The sequence below is a fragment of the Schistocerca gregaria genome, chromosome 7 (genome assembly GCF_023897955.1).
Source record: "Schistocerca gregaria isolate iqSchGreg1 chromosome 7, iqSchGreg1.2, whole genome shotgun sequence".
In the NCBI taxonomy this organism is placed as follows: domain Eukaryota; kingdom Metazoa; phylum Arthropoda; class Insecta; order Orthoptera; family Acrididae; genus Schistocerca; species Schistocerca gregaria.
Genome location: NC_064926.1, coordinates 255,016,443 through 255,036,259, shown reverse-complemented (window position 1 = coordinate 255,036,259; position 19,817 = coordinate 255,016,443).

Sequence of the window (19,817 nt, the reverse complement as noted above, 5' to 3'; positions counted from 1 at the left end):
TCAGAGATGAAAATGTTGGGACAGAAGGGGAATCCGTCGCGGGCAGCATCAAACCAGTCAGAAAACAGAGGACTCAAAAAAAAAAAAAAGGCAAAAGGACATCTGAGGTCATCGGTCCCTATATTTACACACTACTTAAACTAATTTACGCTAAGAACAAAACACACACACATATCCGAGGGAGGACTCTAATCTCTGATGGGACGGGCCGCGCAATCCGTGACATGACGCTACAAACGGCGCGGCCGCCAAGTTGCATTTCAACCCTGCACTATGTCTAGAAGTGAACAAGTTCGTATATGTTCTTCCGTGAACGCTCCCGTTACGGCGATGTCATCGACATGGTTGGTGCAGCCCGGGAATGGCATGGTAAATTGTTCCAAAAAAACTGAAAAATCGCCAGGATGAAAGGAAACCGCTGATATTGGTACGGTCAGAAGGGTTTTTTAATTCGAAGGAACCGTTAGAATCCATATCCAGCTGAGTCTCTAAATAGGCCTCAGATAAATGAAATTTGGAAAACTGGCTACCGATGAGTGTAGCCAATAACTCATCCGGACGGGGCAAAAGATAAGTTTCTATGATAGATTGAGCGTTAATTTAAAGTCGGTGATGAGGTGAAGTCGGCAGTCGGTTGTTGTTATGCACAAAATATGTAGTTCTTGTCAAATTATCCCCGTAAACCCACGCCTCTCATAGCAGAGCGTGTAGAGTTCTGTTTCTGTCGCAAACAGCCCCACTAATTCTGCAGGACTTGGACACCTGAACTCCGCAATCTCAGTCACTAATGTCGGTTGGCTGCTGACATGGAGGTGCGTCATTGTGCACTACAGTGTGAGAATTCATCCTGTGTTCCTCTTCTCAAACTTCATTACTTCTAGTCCTTTCTTTATTACGCACTCCCTTCTCATCCAGTATCCTAGTCAGTTTCTTTTCTCCTCTTAACTGTTGCCAGCATTTCTCCTCCCTCTTTCACCGTTTGTAACAAAATCTCGTTCCTTATTTTACATGTCTATTACATATTCCATTCTGCTCCAGTTCCACATCTCAAAAGCCCCTTATCATTTCTCATCTCACTGCAGTTGCGTCAATGTTTGTGCTCCATTTAGCACAATAGTACATAACACAAAACACTTCCTAACTTTTGCCTTAATTTTTTTATTTAATGGACCACAGACAGTACTCCTCCTATTGCTAAAAATACAGTTCGTAAAAGTCATTCGGATTGTTAGCGAACGTTTGTGATAGACTTGCGAAGATGATGAAACCACTAGCACTACAGCCAACGATAGCGGTGAAATTCCACCCGACGACGGAGTTCAACGGAGTATTCAGTCTGCTGAATAGCTGAAGGGTATATTGATGTCCAACACCATTCTCATGGACTTTCTTAAGGGGGTAGGACGTCAAACTGGCCGACTTGGAGCAGGAGAGGCACCACAGGACATTTTCATTTCCAATGTCTATACTTTTACAAATAAATCCATAGAACTTTGTCAGCATTACCAGGAAGGATTCATAATCCACACTCATAGCAGTGAATGTTCGAAAACATAACGAAGTAATTTTTTTACATGTGAAATTTCATCATTTTTTTTCACTTACTAATGTCAGCTTTTGTTGCTATAGGTACACTTTTCGTCATAAGTAACAGAGATGGTTCGATGAATTTTGCACAGCATACAAACAATACTTAAATGTGTATGAAACTTTAGAATTTTCCAAATCTATTAAAAACTGTGGTAAAAATTGAGCTTATTAACTACAAAATTTGTGTTTTTTCTAAACAAGAAGTTTAAAATACAACAGATCATTCTTTTTTTCATAAATTAAATAAATTCTAGAGTATCATACACCTGTAGGTATTGTATGTATGCTGTGCAAAATTCATCGAAGAATCTCTCTAGCTTATGAAGAAAAATGTACCTATAGCAACAAATTCAGCCATTAGTAAGTGAAAAAATGATGAAATTTCACACGTAAAAAAAATTCTTTTGTTATTTTTTCGAACTTCCACTGCAATGAGTGTGAATCCTGAATCCTTCCTGGTGATGCTGACAAAGTTCCATGAATTTATTTGTAAAAGTATAGACACTGGAAATTAAAGTGTCCTGTGATGCTTCTCCTGCTCCAGTCGTTAGACGTCCTACCCCGCTTAAAGGGTTGACTGCCATCTCAAATAATGAAGTTAAGTATTTAATTTTTTGTTTGTTTGTAGGTAAATTTCGGCAGTTGTGGTACACATTCTGGTATCCTCACACATTACAATATTAGGTCCATAGAGTAGCCAGAAGAAAATGGCGCGTACCATTGATAAAGTGGGGCATCGTGTGGGAATTCGTTTTCTGACTTTTAAGAGGAGCAATGCTGCGATAGTTAATTCTTGGTTTCTGCCAGTCTAGGGCAACAATACACCAGATATGTCACAGTCGTTAGGTGGCATAGACACTTCCAACAAGGTTAGCGTAGTCTGAGTGACGAATAACTAAGATGGTGACCACCCCCTGTGAAGAACATGGAATTGTTAGACGAGATGTTACTACAAACCCACACTGTAAGGTTTGTCGTAAGCTATTGAGATCTCTGGTTACCAATTACTTGTTTAATGAGGCACTCTGTTTCAGAATTCTGTCGCAATGGCTGCTGTGAGATGAGTTTGTGGCTATTACACTGTGTTTTCGGAAAGGAAGTACAATTAAACCTGTCATCAAGAGAAATGTGGCTGTTACTCATAAATGGTTATGCTTCTTCGAATGAGAAATGGTTAACAATTCACGCAAACCAATTGCCAATTCTGTTGGAACTTTGGTTGAATCCCCATACCCCACCGTATTTTTAACACTGAACGACTGGAATTGAAGTTTACCAAAGGATTTTATTCCCTCTCTTGATCTGAGCAGTATTAAAATAATGATGAGCGTTCACTTCGGGCGGAATAACAGGCACATGCCAGATGCTGGTAACTCATCTACGACTTGTCAAACTGACAGTGTGTGATTCGCGAGTAAAATAGTTATTGATAAAAATAAACAACACACCTTTGGCAGAACACAATGGTAAATGTGTTGTCAGCAGCTGAGAGTAATATGCACGGCAGGAATGCGGAAGCTTGCCGTGAGAGACAGAGTTCACATCGTTCGAAAAACATTGTCATGAAAGTAGAGCTGCCTTTGTCAGTAATACACCTCAGCAAATTAAAATCATCTAATCACCACACTCTTTCAGGATACTCATACTTCCGTAATAATACAGACCATTTTCTTCATTTGTGTAACCTGTTGTATAATTTGTTTATTAATGCTGATAAAGTGTATGCAGCCATTGAAATGCTTTTTCTCGCCATGGCGAGCAAATCAAAAAATTGTTATTTGTGAGGGCTTTTCGACTGCTTCTAGCTTGCGGTGGAAATGTGATGTCCACATGTACATAGTATAATGTCTCTTATTACGTCCATATCCAAGTAATGATAGTGAAACTTATGTACTACGTATCTTCGAGGCTTTTTACCTGAATCAGAAAGGTGTCATATCTGTGGAAATAAGGGAAATAAGCCTTTTCGACTTTTTGCAACGTACCGTAGAGATACGTCAGCATAAAAGGCAGCAAGTAGGTAATATTGTTTCATTTTCCTGCCTTGGTTCTAGATGACGTCATTTTATAATATTCCATACTTTCTTATTCACTACTCTCACAATAAATCGTGTGTCTCTTCTTAGGGCCTGAAAACATTGTGGAGGCAGAACATGTGGAGTTCATTTTGCTCATTCTGAGACACAGATTGAAGTTAAATGTGGCTGAAAAATCTGCAGTTGAGATACCAGAAATATTCAAGTATACATACTTGAATATTTTTATACTTGAATATTTCTGGCAACTCAACTGCAGATTTTTCAGCGCTGATTTAACTTTGGGACTCTGTATCTCAGAATGAGCAAAAGTGGACCTTTATTTAATCCCAGTGGCTAATGGCTCACCAGTTACCGAACTGCGCATTGTTCTTGACAAAAAATAAACAAAACAAAAGAACTTCACAGATACCTGTAACTGAGAACTATTATGTACTAAACAGTGTCATGTCACTAGGGCCTCCCATCGGGTAGACCGTTCGTCGGGTGCAAGTCTTTCGATTTGACGCCGCTTCGGCTACTTGCGTGTCGCTGGGGATGAAATGATGATGATTAGCACAACACAACACCCAGTCCTTGAGAAGAGAAAATCTCCGACCCAGCCGGGAATCGAACGCGGATCAGTAGGATTGACATTCTGTCACTCTGACCACTAATCTACCGGAGCGGACTATTACGTACTAACGAAAAGAGATGGAGCTCTTAGATGGCAAAAAAACGAAGCACTACTCAGTAATAATAAAAATCAGTATACAGAAAGCCGTATTTTTCGGATGGGCAATACTTCCACTGCCCATATGCGCCATGGCGAAGTGAGCATACGGCAGGACTGCCTTCACGCTCCCCGCCTCACCCCTCCCGCAATATTCACGTGGTTCGCGGCGCGAGAAACTGTGCCACAACCACAGCGCCGCGCGACCTGGCGCAGGCACGTGACGCGTCCCCGTCGCGTCGCGTTCCAATTTGCGCGGTCCCATTTGAACCTGTGAAGTTCCAAAAATGCGGGCTGCGCTGCGCCGCGCCACTCGCGCTATACGCGTCTCAATTTTCGCCTACCCTTGGCTAGGCGCAAATTGAGACGCGTATAGCGCGTGTGACATGACACGACACTACAGCGTGACACGCACGTTGCCGCACGAGTCGCGCGGGTGCAGCGTATATTGCGACGCGTACACCATACTTCGCACGCGCCGACTGGCGACTCTCTGCGCTGACAGAACCGAAGCGAGCGCACCCTGTTATCTTTCTTAAACGATTTTACAGAAACTATTCACAGAAAATATTTGATTTTTGCCTTGCTTGTAGCGTTATACGTCATCTTCGTGGCTAAGTGCCCAATACAATACACAATTTACCTAACATGTTGAATTGTTGTTAAGACTTGGGAGGAGGTCTCTATCTGTTTCCGATCTAGAGAAAATGGATCCTAAGTAGTGCGCTCACTTCTGATCTCACGCCCGCAACAATGAAGTACTCCCAACATCTCTCATATCTCCTATACCGCTCTAGATGTCGAAACGAAAGTTTGGGGAATTATAGCACACAAGGAGGAGAGTGTTTTGCCAATTCTTAAACACAAAGAGCATTCTTATCTATGGCGATATATCAGTACTTATATGTCCCTTTTTATTTATTTCACTCCAGTGACTGTAAGTTTTTAAGAATTGTAGACAGCTAGCGAAACCAGAGCTTCCTAGTATGAAAATGAACATTAAATTTCTTCTTTTATGTTACTGCAAACCGACACTACGAGGTTTTTCGTAAACTATTGACCTCTGTGATGGCCAATTACTTGTTTAACGAGGCACTCCGTTTCGGAATTATGTCCCAGTAGCTGCTGTGAGATGAGTTTGAGAAATTACACTGTGACAAAGGAAGTACAATTAAACCCATCACCAAGATAAATGTGGCCGTTACTCATAAACGGTGATGCTTCTTCGAATGAAAAAAGGTTAACAACTCACACAAAAATATATTGCCAATTCTCTTGGAATTTTGGTGCAACCCCAGTAACCCATCTTATTTTTAGCACTGAGCGACTGGAATGGAAACTTACCAAAGGATTTTATTCCATCTCTTGATCTGAGCAGTATTAAAATAATGACGAGCGATCCTTCAGGCGGAATGATAGACACATGCCAGATAGTGGTTACTCACCTACGGCTTGCCAAACTGACAATATGTGATCGCGAATAAAGTAGTTGTTATTGAGAAAAATAAACAATTGATCTGTTGCACAACACAATGGTCAGTGTATTATCAGCAGCGGAGGATAATGCGGGCGACAGGAATGCACAAGCTAGCCATGTGTGCCTTGTGAGTTGGAGTTCGAAAAACATTGTCTTGAAAGTAGATTTGTCTTTGTCAGCAGTACATTTCAACAAATTAAATATATCTAATCGTGACACGCTTTTAGGATACTCCTACTTTCATAATAATTCCGACCATTTTCTTTACTTGTGTTGCCTGTTGTATAATTAGTTTATTAATGCTGATAATTTGCGTGCAACAATTGAAATGCTCTTTACCATCATTAAAACATTGTTATTTGTGACTGCTTCTAGCTTGCAGTGGAAATGTGATGTTCCCATGCATGTAGTACAGAGTGTCGTATTACATTTTTACATCCATATCTAAGTAATCAGAGTGAGACTTCTATACTTCAGATCTTGGACGCTTTTCACCAGAACCACAAAGGCATCACACCTGTGGAGATTATGCCTTTTCAAATTTTTGTAACTGATAGTACAGATACGCCAGTATACTAGGCAGCGAGAAGATAACCTTCTTTTACTTTCCTGCCAAACTTCTTAATCACATAATTTTATAATATACCTTGCTTCGTTATTCACTATCCTGTGTCCCTTCTTGCGATCTGAAAACATAGCGGAGGCATATGATACAATGCCATCGGCCAATGGCTCAACAGTTACTGAAGTATGCATTTTTCTCGACAGAAGAAAAACAACACAAAACAGAACTATACAGATATAAATAACGAAAGTATAATGTAATAACGAAGAATACTGGAGCGTTTAAATGGCGAAAAACTAAAGACTAACCAAAGGCAATAAAATTTAGTATACAGCAAGGCAATATTTATCGTTTGGGCAATACTATCACTGCTCTTATCCGCCGTTCCGATGTGAGCATATGGCCGGGCTGCTTTTCCACCCCCTGCCTAAAATTTCCCACGTTGCTGGTGACGCACGTGCGACGCGTAGCACGAGTTAGGTGGTGGTGGTGGTGGTGGTGGTGGTGGTAGTGGTGGTGGCGGTGGTGGTGAGGCACAGTTGTTAACAAAGTAACTGACCAGCTTCGCTTCATACTTGGTATACAGAGGAGCTGCAGTATATTTACGAACAAAGTATTTTACTAAGTATTTGTAGACTTTTGTGTGTGCCATTCATATCATACTGAACGAATGAGGAACATCTATCGTATAGAAAGGAAAACAGCATAAATGGTATGCAACATTGGTTCAATCGCAAGAGAACGTAATTCAGGCTGAGTCCATTTTGCTTCATGAGTGACTATAAAAATAATATTGCATAAAATTGCTGGCAAAACTGGAAAAACAGTTTCAAAACTCAATCTGCCACTAGCAAGCGACGTAAGAAACAGACACAATAATACCACAATACAATTATGACGCCATTACACTAAGTAGTAATATCTTAACACATCGATCAGACGTTGTACAAGCGGAGCCAGCAAGACAAAATTAAGCACGGTCACTCAAACAGTCGTATAAGTACACATATTCACTACATGCATTCAACTACCTATTGGTACTCATTGATAACTATCACATGAAGACAATGAATGCAATGTGACTTTTATGTTAGTTCTTAAAGATTTACTCAGCCCACAGCAGTACGAATAAGTTTTTGTTTTTAAATCAACACTTTGAAATTCAATAACCGTGCTCACATTAGTATTCACTAACCCAAATTCAACATTTTTCAAAGTTTAACCATGAATAAGATAACAATAACAGGGCATCGAGGTTATGAACCGAGACATAATGAGAAAATCGCTTTTATTCAAAGCATTTAAAATGCATATAGTCTTTTAGAGAAGTTATGATTAGATTTAGACAAGAAGTCAACTTATTATTTTGAACAGTGTCCTGGGTACCATACTGACCAGAATACAAGCCACACGTTTCCCAAAATGTTTGGCAAAAGCAAGTTATAGTACAGCGTATCTTCAAAACCCTATATACACTGATAAAGTTTATTATCATAGAACTTCAACTGTAATGTACGTTACTTGGCACAAAATCGAGCAGCAATACCACGGATCTAAAAGTGCTGCGTGTCCAGTGTCGTACTTTAGGAGTATGAGACGAAACTTCTTACACCGATGAAACGAATACCAGTAGTAAAGTGAACAGTGATATTAATGAAGACTGTGAGTACAAGACTAATACGTCTGTATAATCTATCTACAGTAAAACTTAGTTTATGTGATTAAAACTATACGTATTGCGAAAAGCTTTTGCAGACAGGTTATGTGACTTTAAGTTTCCCGTATTAGTACTCTCTTTCCTCGCCCCACAAAGTTAAAGCAGCGTCTCATACTCAAGTGCGGCTCTTATTCGGACCGATACAGTAGAGGCCACAAAACAGACATGTAACCGTATGTGATGATGCAGCTGCAGTTTACATCCCTTGTTATCTTTCGTGAACAAAACCGTGCTTCCAGGTTGCTCCATCATTATCCGCTTCCTGGCAAAATTTAGTATTCCACCAGTACTTAATATCTTTATTTTACTGAAATCTTTTATTGTCCCAAGATGCAATGAATTATAGTGTTGTACGAATGTTGATATAAAACTTTAAATTATTACTTTAAACATGAGATTAATTTAAAAAATAAAATAAGTAAATAAAAAGTGGTATCTCCAATATATGGTGAGTCTCCTAACATTACCTCTGGATATATTTCGTAAACCACATCAAATACTGACGAATCGATTCCACAGACCGAACGTGAGGAGAGGGGCTAGTGTAACTGGTTAATACAAAAATGCACGGAAGTATGATTTTTAACACAAACCTAGTTTTTTTTTTAAATGGAACCACGTTAGCTTCGTTAGCACATCTGAACATATAAACAAATACGTAATCAGTGCCGTTTGTTGCATTGTAAAATGTTAATTACAACCAGAGATATTGTATCCTAAAGTTGACACTTGAGTACCACTCCTCCGCTGTTCGATCGTGTGTATCGTAGAGCACAGAATTACGTAGGGATCCAAAGGGAACGGTGATGGAAGGTACAGAAGAGACTGGAACAGCATATTACGTCCACATGCTAACACCTTTTTATTGGTCTTTTTCACTGATTCACATGTATATTACCATGAGGGGTGAGGTACACGAACACACGTGGTTTCCGTTTTCAATTACGAAGTGGAATAGAGTGTGTCCCGACATGTCAGGCCAATAGATGTTCAATGCGGTGGCCATCATTTGCTGCACACAATTACAATCTCTGGCGTAATGAATGTCGTACACGCCGCAGCACATCTGGTGTAATGTCGCCGCAGGCTGCCACAATACGTTGTTTCATATCCTTTGGGGTTGTAGGCACATCACGGTACACATTCTCCTTTAACGTGCCCAACAGAAAGAAGTCCAGAGGTGTAAGATCAGGAGAACGGACTGGCCAATTTATGCGTCCTCCACGTCTCATGAAACGCCCGTCGAACATCCTGTCAAGGGTCAGCCTAGTGTTAATTGCGGAATGTGCAGGTGCACCATCATGCTGATACCACAAACGTCGACGTGTTTCCAGTGGGACAAAAATGGTTCATATGGCTCTGAGCACTATGGGACTCAACTTCTGTGGTCATCAGTCCCCTAGAACTTAGAACTACTTAAACCTAACTAACCTACGGACATCACACACATCCATGTCCGAGGCAGGATTCGAACCTGCGACCGTAGCAGTCGCACGGTTCCGGACTACGCGCCTAGAACCGCGAGACCACCGCGGCCGGCTTCCAGTGGGACATTTTTGAGCAACGTTGGCAGATCATTCTGTAGAAACGCGATGCATGTTGCAGCTGTTTGGGCCCCTGCAATGAACTGAGGACCAGTGCGGTGATCGCCAATGATTCCGTATCATACATTTACAGTTCACGGTCGCTGTCGCTCTTCCTGTCTGAGGCAGCGAGGATTGTCCACGGACAAGTAATGCATGTTCCTTAGATTCACTGCCCCGTGGTTTGTGAAACCCGCTTCACCGGTAAACAGGTAGAACTGCAACGCATTCTCTGTTAGTGCCCATTTACAGAATTGCACTCGATCATTAAAGTCATCACCATGTAATTGCTGGTGTAGCGACACATGAAACGGGTGAAAGCGGTGACGATGCAGTATGCGCATGACACTACTTTGACTCAGTCCACCGGCTCTCGCAATGTCCCGTGTACTAACGTGTGGGTTCATGGCAACTGCAGCTAACACACCAACTGCACCCGCTTCTCCTCTGACGGGCCTGTTACGGAACCGTCTGCATGCTACGACCATACCTGTTGCATACAGTTGGCGGTAGATGTTTTGCAATGTGCACGTTGGATGCTCTCTGTCCGGGTACCGTTCTGCATACACACTGCAAGCTTCAGCTGCATTTCGTCGACTCTCGCCGTAGATGAGTATCATCTCCGCCTTTTCAGAGTTCGAATACAGTATGGACACAGTTCCTACTACACTACACTATCACAGACGTCTGGTAACACGGTGTACTACAGTTGGTCTGCGTGCGGAGACGAATGCAGAATAACAATAGCAGCAAGCGCTACATGCGGCCACTGGGACAGCTAGACCAAACCACAACAGTGCACTACAGCCACACTCGTAAACACGGTCGTCATCGTAAACATGTCCCTGCAGATGCTGCTCGCCGACCGTGGCCCGTGTTTGTTACAACACGCAACTGAACGTCGGAGGTTTCAAGCGTCAACTTTAGGTTACAATATCTCCGGATGTAATTAACATTTTACAATGCAACCAACGGCACTGATTACGTATTTGTTTATATGTTCAGATGTGCTAACAAAACTAACGTGGTTCCATTTTTTAAAAAACCTAGGTTTGTGTTAAAAACATACTTCCGTGTATTTTTGTATGGTTTGTAGTAAACAATTACACTAGCCCCTCACCTCACGTTCGGTCTGTGGAATCGGTTCGTCAGTATTTGATGTGGTTTACTAAATATATCCAGCGGTAACGTTATGTGACTCACCCAGTATTGCAGAAAATTTTTTTTGCTCAACCCTTATTCAATGTTTGAACTGCTTTTAGATGTAAAATATTGGAAACCTTAAAGTGCACAATTGTAAAAGTTTGCGATAGAATATTTGTCATCTCCTAAAACGAGAAATATGTGATTTTCATGTTATTGATTTGAGTCCTTTGATAGGACTCGTTGTGGGTGTAGTTATTTGTTCATATTTTTTACACTAAAATGTGCACTTAGCGAAATTGGATGTGAAACGTAATATACATCATTGTCTTTGGTTTCAATGGATAAAAGTCCTGAGGTTACACCAAATGATAGGGCAGAGTATTGTAGATTGAGAGCATCTCCTCTAACTAGCTCAGTAATAGAAATTTAATATAATTTCATATCCCATTATTAGACGATGGCATTCACTTTTATGTACTACATGCAGTCTTTTTCTGAAACTACAGAAATTATTCTAGAAAATGAGGTTGCACCAAATAAAAGGGCAGAGTATTGTAGATTGAGAGCATCTCCTCTAACCAGCTCAGTAATAGAAATTTAATATAATTTCATATCCCATTATTAGACGATGGCATTCACTTTTATGTACTACATGCAGTCTTTTTCTGAAATTACAGAAATTACTCTAGAAAATGAGGTTATTTTTCAAATATGAAAACACGTTCCAAATTATTATATGGTCATGCACCGAGTAATAAATAGTGTATTGACATTTACAAGCAACTCTTGTCAGTATTCTATTTACAGTCTGTCTGTTACATTATTGTTCTACTACCCTCCAACCTAATCAGGAAATGAAATTAAACTGTGAAAATATTATCAAGTTAAAAACATTTTGATATAGGAGCTTTTGGAAACTAACACATATATTCATTTTCAGTGCAAGTAAATTTGTTAAGACATTAAAGAAATTCAGTCCATTTGACATTATCAGATTTTCTATGGTAAAACACTTTTTTCTGTTTCAAAGTACAAGACGGCGCACAACCGACGAAGTATAGATTAACTGCCAGTATATTGTTTAACTGTTCCTAAAAACATAGCATTTTACTGTCGACAGAATTCTGTACATGAAGAAACAATAATACATTCCAAATAATTTTAATGTATACTAAAGTAAGAAAAGTCATGAAGTTGCAATAGGGACATATGTAGATGGCGGTAATATACTATACATGTGTTACTAAAGGGCAGTGCATTGGAGGAGCTCTCATTTGTACTCAAGTGATTCATACGAAAAGGTGTCGGAGATGATTACGGACACAAGGAGGGAATTACAAGATTTTCAATGGGGAAAGTAGTTGGAGCATCACTCATGGGACATTTCATTTCAGAAATCGTTAGGAAATTCAATATTGTGCCATCCATAGTGTTACGAGTGTGCCAAGAATACATATCTTCAGGCATTACCTCCCACCACAGGCAACACAATATCCGATGGCCTTCACTTAACCACCGAGAGCAGCAGTGTTTGCGTAGAGTAGTCAGTGCTAACAGACGAGTAACACTGCGTGAAATAAACGCAGAAATCAAGACGAACGTTTCCGTTAGGGCGAAATTCGGCGTTATTGGGTTATGTCAGTAGACGACCGACAAGAGTGCCTTTGATAACAGTATGACATTGCCTGCAGCGCCTATCCTGACCTCGTGACCACATCAGTTGGACTGGGAAACCTCGCCATGGTCAGATGAGTCCCGATATCAGTTGGCAAGGGATAATGGTAGGGTTCGAGTGTGGTACAGGCTAGACGAAGCCATGGATCCAAGTTGTCAACAAGACACTGTGCAAAATGGTTGTGGCTCCGTAATGGTTTGGGCTGTGTTTACATTGAAAGGACTGCGCCTTAGAGTCCAATCAAACCCATCATCTGACAATTTTTCATTCATGACTTCATGTTCCTAATCAACGACGGAATTTTCATGGATGACAGTCTGCAATGTCATTTGAGGAACGCTCTGGAGGATCTGGGCAAATGATTTGGCCACCCAGATCGCCCGTTACAAGACATAATCAAGAGGTTAGTTCGTACACAAAAGCCATCACCAGTAACACTTTCGCAATTATGAACGGCTATTGAGGAAGCATGACTCAATATTTCTGTGGGGGACTATGGACGACTTGTTTGGTCCATTCCATGTCGAGCTGCTGGACTATCCCAAGCAAACAGAAGTTCAGTACGAAACTAGGAGGTATCCAATGACTTTTGTTAGCTCAGTGTAGTATATAGGTTTTAAATGTGTAGAGTGCGATATAATTACATATGCTGCACAAAACTCAGCCTAACGTCTAACAGCAACAGAAACTGTAGAAAATGGCAAAAACGGGTTATGGCTGTCTCTATTCCGTATTTTCCTTCCTTTGATTCTAAAATCGGTCACTGGACTGAAGTACCGATCAAAATGCTACATATATGGTTCTAGGTACAACTGTCCTCTATGTACAACACTGCCACCTACTCTGTCTCTATGTAGAACGTTGTTCTCTACTCTCTCTCGATATATGTTCTCTCAAAACATTCTGAGCTCTAATCTGTTTTCTTTGTTTCGCCCCAAAACATGTTTGCTTATGTATGTCATTTTTTAAAACATTAATATTGACTCTTGTATCTACATGATCTCACTGGTTTGTTCTTTTCTTAAAAAATGGAGTTGCTTATAACGATGTTAATAAATTATGTTGAATGTCTTAATGATTTTAGTTATTTTCATTTTTATAAATTCATCAAATCATATACTATATAGCAAAATTTATATGATTGCATAATGAACCTTAATTATTGCATTATGTGCTTTTAATTCGAAAATGGCTCCCAATTAATGTTTTGGACTTTGGCTGTCACAAAATTTCCCTTAACAGGACTTGTAGCACAGATTCGGCTTAAGGGTTTATAGAACCTAAATACAGCCCTGTGTTAGAGGAGCCATCATATTACTCTGCTTTTAATGCGACTGTTATGTCCGCGTTAAGCTGCTCTCTAAAATTTATTGATACTGGATATTGTTATGTTTCAAGAGGCACGTAAAATAACCGAATGCTACTTTATCCACACACCACAACAAAAATTTTAAGTAAGCATCCAATCGACCTCACAGTGATCAACATCGACACACTATTAATAAGAATAAATGAAGTTACACATATTACATTTCACAAACAATGCAAGAAAATGAATATCCTACAGAAAAAGGTAATATTCATTTACCCCACCCCCACCACCTCTCAGTCCACTTCGCCCTAATACGTTCTCAATAAGCAACTGGAGCTAGCTAACGAACAATTTCTACATAATTTTCTTGAGCTGTTCATACAAAGCAAACCAACAGGCAACCCCAGAAGTTAGAAATATTAACAATAATAGCTACACGGCAAAACATCTGCTCTGCATAACAACCTAGCAATTACTAGAGAACGTAAGGAATACACCATAGACAATACACTAAATGAACACTCAGAGTAGCCTAATAAAAAACATTTTTAGTTACTAGCATTTAAAAAAGTTATGTATATATTTATATTTAAAATAACTTGTTTAGGATCTTGTATTGCTCTCATCTAAATTGTATAATGTGTCTACATATACAGAATAATTCTTTGAAGATATTAGAAATTTCAGAGAGGATGGAGAAGGGTAAATGTATCAATTTCAGCTAAGGGTTTCTGGTCTGGGGGCGATCAATTCAAAAGTTATACGTGAAAATCATTCTGATACCTCTGACAGGACGACGGTTCAATCCCGCGTCCGGCCATCCTGATTTAGGTTTTCCGTGATTTCCCTAAACTGCTCCAGGCAAATGCCGGGATGGTTCCTTTGAAAGGGCACGGCCGACTTCCTTCATCGTCCTTCCCTAACCCGATGAGACCGATGACCTCGGTGTTTGGTCTCCTTCCCCCAAACAACCCACCCCCAACCCAACATCTGACAGTGGAATACCTATACCGCTACTGTTGATGCTAATGTTGTACGTTAGGCAACTTTTAGTGATGGTATTATGGAGCAAAATAAGAAAACAATGCCTAGTAAACATGGCCTCTAAAACAAATACCGTAAGAGCTATAGGCACTTGTTTACCTTCCATACTGTGACAAAAATCTTTTCTAATGCAGGCTCTTTGGCATCCATGCATTTTGGAGGAGGTAATGATAATAAAAAAAGGCAAGTATGTTTGAGCCCTAAAGTGCATACTTTAAGAGCTGAGGTGTCTGCTCACTAGAAGAGATGTGTTGCTCAGTAACGAAGATGACCAAGTACTCATAGCACTTAAGACATGCACTTCATAGCCCAAGTTGGTACAGGTCTATTTTAGTTTTTTTGGTCCAATCTACCACCTCACGAAGTTTCCTACAGTACAATGCTAGCATCAGAAGTACCAGTACACGTATTCTTGTCCACCATTCCTGCAAGTTCGTAACGTCATCTCGGAATCATCCGGTACATCTAACTGACAGTATCAAATTTGATGGCTTCATAGTGCTTTGTTAAAATTTCCGGTGCAGTTTGTTGAAAGGAAAGAAAACTCCTGAAAAGAGTGTGTCCTATAATTATTCAATAATGACTTCATTCTTAGGATGTAAGCTTTTTTCTTTTAATAATGTATTACAACCCCCACATATTTTCCTTCCTCAATAGGACATCACTGATGTATTTGCTTAATGAATGCTAATTCCATTGTAAACAAAACATCGAATGGAAAACGCATGTGTCAAGCTCAAACGGACATGAATAATAGTATAAAGTGTTTGTGTACCAGAATAGTTTATTTAGAGTATGTATGCTGTTTACAGTGCAACAGTTTATACAGGGTACTGAAAAACTGAGGACCATAACAAGCAAACACCCGTGCTCTAGAACAGATGTAATTTATAAAACTGTTTCACTTTATACCTAATGCAAGCACGTTAACATGTGTTCTCAATCGCAAAAACTTATGATTTGGAGCAAAATACTCAAATATCCGCTTATCGGAAAAGTAAGCCACCTGAAGATGGGAATGATGGACTGAAACAGTTTATGGCATTGAAACAATGCATTTTAAAATTATTTGTAGCTGGTTTATATTTACACAAAACAATAACTGTGTGCTTTTAAGATAACTATAATACTACGAAGTCACATGCGGCGATAAAGTATTCTGGAGTTGCGGGATTCTAAGCGCTTTCCAACCGTTGCCATTTTCGGACGGCCGCGCAGCAGGTGTGGTGACTGCGGTGTCATAAACTTCTAAATGAGACATATTTGAGAACGACCACAGGTGCGACCGTGCAGGTGGCGGCGACACGGCGCGAAAAATAAACGAGGTATCGCGGTGCCGGCGAGCACTTCCATTTTGCACCCTCTGCCTGCGACGTCACACCTTCTACCCTCTGTTATTAGCGCACACAGGAATACCTGCCTGGCTACACCTGCAGGTTCCGCGTTCACGCCACGGCGTCTCTCTTTTGCGGCTCGCCGCTGCGCGCGGCGAAGTAGACTTTCATTTGCGCCCGTTTTTCATTTCTGTCTGCGCGTGCACGTGCAGGAACGCGGAAACCGGCAGATAAAAGCTTGATTCATTTCGGACGGCCCCACTACCCGGTGCCAGGCGTTCTGTGCCATTTGCGAAGTGAAACAGACGCTGTATCAGTAATTTTTCTCCCCTGCCGCTATCTCCCTCCCGCCCCTTCCACTCACTCTCTCCCCCCCCCTCTCCATGGCCGGTAGCAAATGGCTAATATACGGCAGTTTTATAGTTTTTGGCTCATTTTTATACGTCTGTGGAGCATTCGGCAGCGTTTATTCGCAATAAATTGTCGTTACCTCTGGTGTAAAATGCTCCGCGTGCTGCTTTGCTGCCGCGCCCCCACGGCGGCGCTAAACGATTTATCGGACAGATAAAGTATAAATTCTGATTGTTGCGGCCGTGCCCAGGAGCAAGTTACCCGTCATTTGTTCCGTTCTGTTTCCCTTTCGGTTTCATATTGGCTGGTCATTTCTTTGTGGTGCATTATAAGGTTATTTACGCTTAAGCTACGGACGGAATAACGTTCTCCACCGCAGTATTTCTCTTGGAATTCTGTTTGTGGTTTTCGCGTGGTTTTACTCACTTCAGTCCCCGATATATGTGGCGCTGTCTTCCATACTCTTGTATTACTCAGATGTAGACTGAGCCGAATCTGTGAATATTTAACCATTCGGAATAGAAGTCACTAAAACAACTAACATTGAGACTACATGTACATGACTAAATACTGAAGTTTGCTACAAGCATTATCTATTATTCTCATTGTCAAGAGATGATATGTGATTCGATTTTAATTTCTCCTTCAGCTTAAATTGGGTTTTGTGCCGTTCATTTTACTGATAGGTCACCCCTGCTTTAGTATTGACATCTTCTGTTTATTCATCATTTTTAATTATTGAGGTTGTAATACATATAAAGGGCTGTTCAACTGGTCCTACCAATCTCCTCTTATGCAACACGCAGTTTTATAGCTAGGCGTCAAAAACTACGTGCGAGATTTTCATATTCTCTCGCTCGCTATCCGCAAACCATTAGTCGTACAGAAAAAATGAACACGTCCTTTTGTAGGAAATTTAATGCAGTTAAATAGAGGAATACGTTTTCGCTAGAGGCAGTAGTTTTCGAGTTATTAAAGAGAAATGTAAAAAAGTGACCTTCAAACGCACCCCCTCTCCCACATTCGGCCACTCGCTCGGACCACTGCACAAAAATTTCCCATTCCGCAAGTTATTTCCCACATTCGTCCATTTTTCGTCTTCACTGACAGGCTTTATTACGCCATCGCCACAATCGAGCATTTACAAACTGTAAATTTCACGTTTGTGTGACTTTTCTCTAATAATTTTGTGAATTTTAACAGAATGAAATAACAATTTACGTTATGTATCCGCCAGACCTTCTGACGACGGACATCAGTGCTCGTTATGGTTTAGTTTGGATCGAATTGTGAATATAATTGATATTTCAAGGAGTACTAATTATTAAGTTATTTTAGACTGTCACTCTAATGTTATATTTTAACTGCCTTCTTGGATTATCTTACGTAATTGTTTGATAGCCGGCCGTGGTGGTCTCGCGGTTAAGGCGCTCAGTCCGAAACCGCGCGACTGCTACGGTCGCAGGTTCGAATCCTGCCTCGGGCATGGATTAGTGTGATGTCCTTAGGTTAGTTTGCTTTAAGTAGTTCTAAGTTCTAGGGGACTGATGACCACAGATGTTAAGTCCCATAGTGCTCAGAGGCATTTGAACCATTTGAATTATTTGATAAATACGTTCACTGTAGTTCTATCAATTACAGTTGGTATAAATCTATGATTTGCCACAGAAATTTCTGATCGTTGACCAAAACATAATCCAGGACGTTAGAGTAGCATTTACATAAGTTACTTTTCTTCATTATCCTCACAGGCACGTCTAAATTATTAATATTAATGGAATAGTCAACTTTGTCTGTTGTGTAATAGCCCATTCATTATTGAACAAAGTAGGGCGAATATCGAGCCAAATCAATAGGGAAAGAAGCAGGTCGAATATCGGGAAAAGTTCGTTCATATGTTCGAATGTGTGTGAAATATTATGGGACATAACTGCTAAGGTCATCAGTACCTGCGTTTACACTCTACTTAACCTAAATTATCCTAAGGACAAACACGCACATCATGCCCGAGAGAGGACTCGAACCTCCGCCGGAACCAGCCTCACAGTCCACGACTGTAGCGCCTCAGACCGCTTGGTTAATACCGCGCGGCGAAAAGTTCGTGTAGTCGGAAATTTTTGTGCAGTAGTAGGAGGGAATTCCACGAACAACGTGTTAGAATATAATAGTCTGCGCGAAGCGCGCGAGAGAATATAAGAACCTCGCACGTGCTCTATGAAGGCCAACAGTAACATTGCGGGCTACATAAAACGACAGCGGCAAGGGCATCTGAATCACCCTGTATATATTCCTGCGAGGTTGCATAGTTATAAAATTTACGTTTTGCATAATAATTCTGAAAACTTTAAAGGTATACTAAAGTGGTTTTCAGGTCAATGTTTTTACTGGTAAGTTTTAAGTTTGTGACCACTTGTTTCAATGCACTTAAGAATTACCAGAGAATTACTCGGGAATTGCTACTGACCAGATTGCCCTAAAAGTTAGAAGTCTTTACTCGCATTAATGTAAGTAGAATGAGCTGAATTTTATGGTATATATGAACGAATACGTAATCGCTACCCCAGTACTGGGCCATGTCTTGCGCGAACTGCTGCTTGGAGGATGGGGAAGTCTGGTTCAAAAAACTGGCTCTGAGCACTATGGGACTTAACATCTATGGTTATCAGTCCCCTAGAACTTAGAAATACTTAAACCTAACTAACCTAAAGACATCACACACATTCATGACGGAGGCAGGATTCGAAACTGCGACCGTAGCGGTCACGCGCTTCCAGACTGAAGCGCCTAGAACCGCACGGCCACAGCGGCCGACGGGAAGTCTGGACTCTGTGCTCAAGGCTAATTTGCCTTTCGGGAGCAGCATGTCATAATCTACTCCTCATAAAACTTTTTTTCCCCTTGGCTGTGAAGGTAGCAATCAAACCCATCTACAAATATTTGGCGAATCCTGAACGTTTGTTACAATGTTACATCAAAAAACACTAAGCTTAAATAAATAATTTAAGATTTAGTGTGGTATCCTGTGTGTTGAGACACTTTCATTGGACTCAAGGCTATAAATGTACTTATATCTGAGGATGTAAAAAATTTACGAGATCGTAAGCGGATATCATTCGCGTAAACAGGCAGTTTACTGAGAGTGAATAAATGAGCAACGAGTAATTACACAGAGGAAAAGGCAAGAAACTGATAATAACGGCACAGAAAGGGCTCCAGAATATGTGTCAGGATGTATTACTTCACAAAAATCTCAATATTTTATTACTATTTAATAT